At 37.6% G+C, this 6,580-nt stretch overlaps 1 pseudogene; it reads left to right on the forward strand.

Annotated features, from left to right (window-relative positions):
- Positions 1-312: 312 nt before the first annotated feature.
- Positions 313-1,047, forward strand: LOC114493423 (annotated as a pseudogene).
- The last annotated feature ends 5,533 nt before the right edge of the window (positions 1,048-6,580 follow it).

Consider the following 6,580-nt stretch of genomic DNA (forward strand, 5'->3'; position numbering starts at 1 on the left):
CTGTCCAAAACAACTGCTAATAGTAAACTGCCATGATTCCTATGAACTTCAGATACACATACTCACCCTACACCACAAGGAACTAGAAAAAGAAAAAAAACTAAGCCTAGAGTTAGTAGAAGAAAGAAAAACATAAACATTATAACATAAATTAAATAATAGAGAATGAAAAAGCAAAAAAATCAATAAAAGTAAGATTTGATGTTTGGAGATCAACAAAACTGACAAACCTTTAGCTAAATACCTAAAAAAAAAAAAAGAAGAGATCTAAAAATAAATAATAAAAACAAAACCAAACCTTACTCTGATGCAGCAGAGTATTAAAATATGTGATTAAGATCATCTTCTCGAAGGCAGAGGGAAAATTTGGGGGTGATTTTTTGGGCTGCCACCGAAGGGAAAGAAACTATTGCAATGTTCTAAAGAGAAATGACACTGTCCAGGGACTTGGGATAGTGGCAGTCATGGCACCACCCATGGGATACTGCATCCACAGCCAACATCTGTGTAACTTGGAGAGGGCTGCCCAGACAGAGGCACCTACACCTGGCACCACTACATCTTTCTGTGGCTTGCTGTCTGCATGACAAAAAGCAGCAAGAATGACACATGTTCTGTCATGTCTGTGCTAAGAGAAACAGAGTCCCAATCATTGCCAAATGTGGGAGCTATCAGAACCTGTAAGATCTCTAGCATCAATTCACTCGCTGCCAAAGTACACAGACAGTATGTGGGGTCCACACCACTTAACTCTTTTCGAGGAACTATCCACAAGAAAGATGTCCAAGATACTGAAAGAGACAAGGTTGAAATTTATGAGTTTTTGCCCAGGTGACATTGTTTTGGCCAAAGTGATCTCCCTAGGTGATGCACAGAGTCCAACTACTTCCTGACCACTGCCAAAAATGAACTAGGGCTGGTGGTGGCCTTCAGTGGATCAGGTGTCCACATGGTTCCCACTGGCTGGTGTGAGACGCAATGCCCTAATTACCACATTAAAGAATACCAGAAAGTGCAAGAGTACAGCTTGAATTCTTACAGACCTAAAAAACCACATTTTACCCCAGCAAAGGGGTAAACTCTTTCCAAGAGTATATGTATGAAAATAACTGAAAGATGCCACTGTCTTTATTCAAATACCTGGGGTCGGCCAGCAACCAGCTCTGGAAAAGTCTGCTAGAAACTAACTCTGTTGGTGGGATATCTTTATTGTGAATCTTCCAGTGGATTTTACTCTCTTGAGTGATTTTCTTTTGGTGGTTTCAAAAACAAACTATGTGACATTGGAAATAGCCTATTCTTTCTGACAGACTTAAAAATACATAGTGTTGCTGTGAAAGAAACTGTGAAAGTCTGATACGGGAATGACAGTGGAGCCAGAAACAAAGAGAATAGATTCCAGTAGCACTAATATGGAAAACATCAGAATGAAATGATATAATGAATGTTCTGTATGTCTTTAGTGCAGGATAATACTGAGGATAGAATACGAACAAGACCAAAAAGGTCTAGGTCCAACTTTCTGGTATGGTAGAAAAAACTAAGCATGTAAGTCAATAAATACACAAGAAATTACAGATGTTGAAAAATACCATAAATGAAATGAATATGGGAGTATTACTGTGAATAGATACACACAAAAATACTGAAGGTGGGTTATGTCAAAGAAAAACCAGAGCTGAATAGCAGTTAAAGCAGTGAAAACAGGTTTTATCCAGAATTATCGCAATAGGAGAAAAGAGACCTCCATGCAGAATGGGCTCAACTCCAAACACAGCATGGGCACGTGGCAATTTATACTCAAGGTGTAGTGGATGGAAATTGACTAAAGGTTATTCTGGCTAAAATGGCCTAATGGGATCCTTGCTGAAGAGGCCAGGTGATCAGACATTGCCTGGGGGGTAGTGGGGAATGGGAACCAGGTCAAATATTGAGGTGATTAGATATCAAGGTGGACATTCTGGCTAAACTGAATTAGCAGGATTATTGCTAAAACAAGATTTATAAGAAAGTGCCCAGATGGGCCTAGGAGGTTAGGAGGCTGACTAAAGTTTGGTCAGGCAAAGGATCTTTGTCAATTGTGAGAGTGCATGTTGTACTTCATCCTTAGCATAACTCACTAAATTTTAGAAAACTTAAAAATGGACATTTCTTGATGTAATAATAAAGGAAGTGTTATTTTCATTTTGTCAAAAAATGAGTGAAAGAGAAAGAGAAGAAGAAAGAAGCAACTAATTCAGAAAGTCTACCTGACTTACAAAACTGAGTATTTTTATACTTGTGTGATAGTAACCAAGACCAGGAGTTCACTACACTGTTACTTAAACATGTCAGATAAAATATATATTCACATAGATTAAGTTTGTATTGATTATAATATACTGGCAAATTTAAGAATTTAAAATGAAATAATGATATAAGCTTAGGAGTTCTCTAAATGTCTAGACCAGAAAAAAAAAACAAAACCAAAAAAAGATGAAGAGTTAGTTCTAGATGAAAGGAAAGCTGACAACCCAATGAGTCCTGTCAACCAGATGCAGTGCATGATGCTTTATTGGACTTTGGATGATCTTGGACACATACAACTGTAAAAAAAAAAACATTATTACACAAACAAGAGAAGCTTGAGTATGGACTGTACAGCAATACATGTATTATATCATATTATGTATACAATATTAAGTTTCTTGAGTGTTATCATGGATTATGGTTTCCACAGAGAATACTCTTATTCTTAGGAAAAATAAAATGAAGTGGTCAGGAGTCAAGTGTCATGGAGTATGCAAGATAATCTGAAATGATTATCAGAGAGAAAATCGTATATGGAGACAGATAGATAGGTAGGTAGACTGATAGAACAAAAGGAGAAAACAAATGTAGAAACTATTAATTATAATGATTCTAGGTAATCCATATACAATGTTCATTATACTGTTTTTGCAACTTTTTTAGAGATTTTAAATGGTTCAAAATGAAAAATTGGTTTAGAAAGTAAAAATCATTATATTTTCCCCTCAAATTTGAATGACAGCTAATATAAAATACTTGGCCAGTCATAATACCATTATTTCTCCAGAGCACTTTGAAAGTATTACTTCATTTTTTTGCAGAGGCTTAGTGTGTTGTCAGTCTAATTGTGTGTTTTTTTTTAAAGCAGGTAATCTGTCTGTTTTTGTTAAAGCTTTATGATTTTCCTCTTTGCCTTTGAAGTTTTCCTTTCACTCTGTTCTTGCCAGGTGTGTGCTGGTTTATATTAACTCTGCTTGGGGCTTGGAGTAGCCTTCATTTGGTGAATTCATTTCTTATTTTAGAGTTATAAAATTAAGAGTGACTGTCTTAAAATAACCTTTAAATTTATACCTATGCTCCACATACTACAAGGCCACATACGTATATATTGTCTCTGATGTGGTGCTAGGGAATTTATCAATCTCTTACCAGTTTTATATTGATTTTTAATTTATCGGTCTGAGATATAGTTATATGTTATATGAATTTGGATCCCAAATCTGCTGTAGCACCAGCTGGATTTCCTATTCTTTAAGAGTGGTTCCGGCCCTGGCTGGCATAGCTCAGTGGATTGAGCACGGGCTGGGAACCAAAGTGTCCCAGGTTCGATTCCCAGCAAGGGTACATTCCTGGGTTGCAGGCCATAACTCCCAGCAACCGCACATTGATGTTTCTCTCTCTCTCTTCCTCCCTCCCTCCCTTCCCTCTCTAAAAATAAATAAATAAAATCTAAAAAAAAAAAAAAAAAAAAAAAAGAGTGGTTCCTTTCCTTCTGCCCAGGGCCTGAGGCAAATCACAAATTTCTTTGTAGTATCCCCTGATGGGGAGAGTTTTCTAGTTTCTGTTTGGAAAGAGATATTTTGCAACTGTTTGCTTAATGTAAGTAGCTCAGCTACAGATCCTCATATTTATAAGTCCTAAGACCCTGACTTCCATTGTTAAGTGTTATGGAACACCATCCTCCATGTAATACAAGGAGCTAGATTTGGAAAGCCATGCACAAGGAAGTAAGTGAGCAGATGGGGAAGTGAACAGAATGAGATCTATAGAAAAAGTTAAATGCAACAAGATGATCCAATGAAGCAAGCATATTTTTCTAAAAGCATTTCATATAGATGAGAAATATCACTGATATATATTACTTTATGCACTATCTATACATATACTTTAATTTTTGTAAAGATCTTATTTATTTTTAGACAGAAGGGAAGGGAGGGAGAAAGAGAGGGAAAGAAACATCAATGTGTGGTTGCCTCTTGCATGCCCCCTAGTGGGGACCTGGCTGGCAACCCAGGCATGTGCCTTGACTGGGAATCGAACTGATGACCCTTTGGTTAGCAGGCTGGTGCTCAATCCATTGAGCTGCACCAGCCAGGGCTATATGTATACTTCTATGTCCCTTTTTTGTTATCACACTTTTGGGGAACAAAACAGATTGAATTTAACTATAATAATCTAAAAACCTATATTTTTAGTTTATAAAATCTCATTAGAAGTATAATGTTCTCCTCTCCTAAGAATTTACTTCTATTTTCCAACAATGATGCTAATGTGGATTTTTTTTAAATTCTCAGGGATATGTCTTTCTAGCCACCCTCTGTTGATCTGAGGTATAGATACCTCAATTGGGCTTTTCCTGAAGTTCTTTAGAATTGCTATTACTTAAAGGGACCCACCCCCTTTTTGGAGGTGAAACTGTGAGAAACATAAACCATTTGAAGAAGACTAGAAAATAAGAACTAAGGGAAAGAGAGAGATGGGCCAATGGCCACATTTGCATCCCACAGGTGAGTAATGATGTGGTCTTCAAAATGGATTATCCAGCCCTGCCCCAGCCCACGTCACATGGGTTGGTGAAGAATGACTAAGTAAGCTCTCCCAAATTCCAGACCCACACATCACAGGCAAAGTGGTTAATTTAAGGAAATAAGATTTGTGGTAGTTTGTTACACAACAACAGATAACTGGACTATTCACAACCACACATGACAACAAAATAAAACCTTTAAGAAAGAGCTATTTAGGATGAAAAGATACATTAGCTTATTCATATCCACTGTTTGACTCATAACTACAATAAGAGTCTAGGTGACAGCTCTTAAACATACTGTAGTCTAGTGATATTTATCCAGAGAAGTGCTTTAAGTGACAAATGAAGACATGTCTCATCTTATTACAGGCCGAGGATCTCTCTGAATTGCTTGGAATATCTATCACACCTGGATGCTGAATTCAGTTTGAGGCCTCTCAGCTCCAGACAGTTTGGAAGAGGTTCAGAGGAGAGTGATCCCAACTCTGACCCACACCTCCCCCAATTAAAAAATAAAAATTCAAAAAAAAAAGCATAAACCCAACAGTCTACCCCACACATAAAACCACAGTGATTAAAGAAGGAAGGCCTGGCTAGAGATTAAAGACAACGCTTGTAACTACCAACATGAAAATATACCTCGGGGCCAGCAACTGGTAACTGCAGGAGAGGTATGATCTGAGGCTAGAAATATTTGAGAGTCATCTTGTATGAGCAATAGAACCAGGCTTTATAAGGTTCTACTAATTGGGAAAAAGAATTATTGTTTGTTTCATATTTATTCTTTCCCCCGACCCAAGCCTACCTTAGCAAACTTGGAACAAAAATTGCTAACTTGTGATAATAACAGATTTTACTGAGGGTTAGACATGAGAAAGGTGTATCTGTGTCATAACACCAATAAACTCATCACATTTCCCTCTAATTCCTAGGCAAAATTTTTCACAGGCCCTAACCACCTCCAATCTGCACTGTTTCCATGTTTCTCCTGACTTGACCATTGCCTGCACCCAACCTAAAAATAATTTTTAAAATCCCTGCTTTTAAATTGTACACAGCATTTCAGTTCACCTGCCAAATGTCCCTGTTTCTATCTTTACATATCTACAGACCCATTAAGGTAATTGGCTGAAGTGTTATCTACTTATTTCAGGTTTGAATCTTTACCTCTTTCAACAGCCAACTGTAAGGATCTGAAAATAGATTTGCTGAATTATGGCAATTTCCTCAAATCCTAGAGACTCTAGTCAATTTTGCTTTTAAATAGCATTTTCTTTCTTCCTTCCTTTCTTTTTTTTTTGGGGGGGGGTACTTTGTAACAGGGTTTATGTTTCAGATGTCTGTTATGGAGTTTCACTCGCATCAATATTTCAGGGCAGGGTCAGGGAATAATTGATAATTAGGAGAAAGTACAGAGCTGAGAGCCCAGTGTTCTCAGCTGGGGGCAAACATTTGATGATGTTGGAGACAATTTTTATTTTTGCATTGGGGTGGGGGTAAGGGATTGCAACTGGCATCTAGGAGGCAGAGGATGAGGAATGATGCTAAATGTCCTATGATGGATGAGATAATCCTCTTAAAAATTTGTGTTCAACCTAATATGTCAATAGTGCCAAGACTGAGAAACCCTGGCTTTAGCTGACCCCCAAGAAGGATTGTGGGAGAAACAAAAATGAGTCATCAGAACTGTCCCAAATTGGGCCAGAATGACTGCGCCTTTCTAGCCCCACCTCCACCAGTAAGTGAATATGGGTAAGAAAA

Source organism: Phyllostomus discolor, chromosome 1 (assembly GCF_004126475.2).
Source record: "Phyllostomus discolor isolate MPI-MPIP mPhyDis1 chromosome 1, mPhyDis1.pri.v3, whole genome shotgun sequence".
Lineage (NCBI taxonomy): Eukaryota > Metazoa > Chordata > Mammalia > Chiroptera > Phyllostomidae > Phyllostomus > Phyllostomus discolor.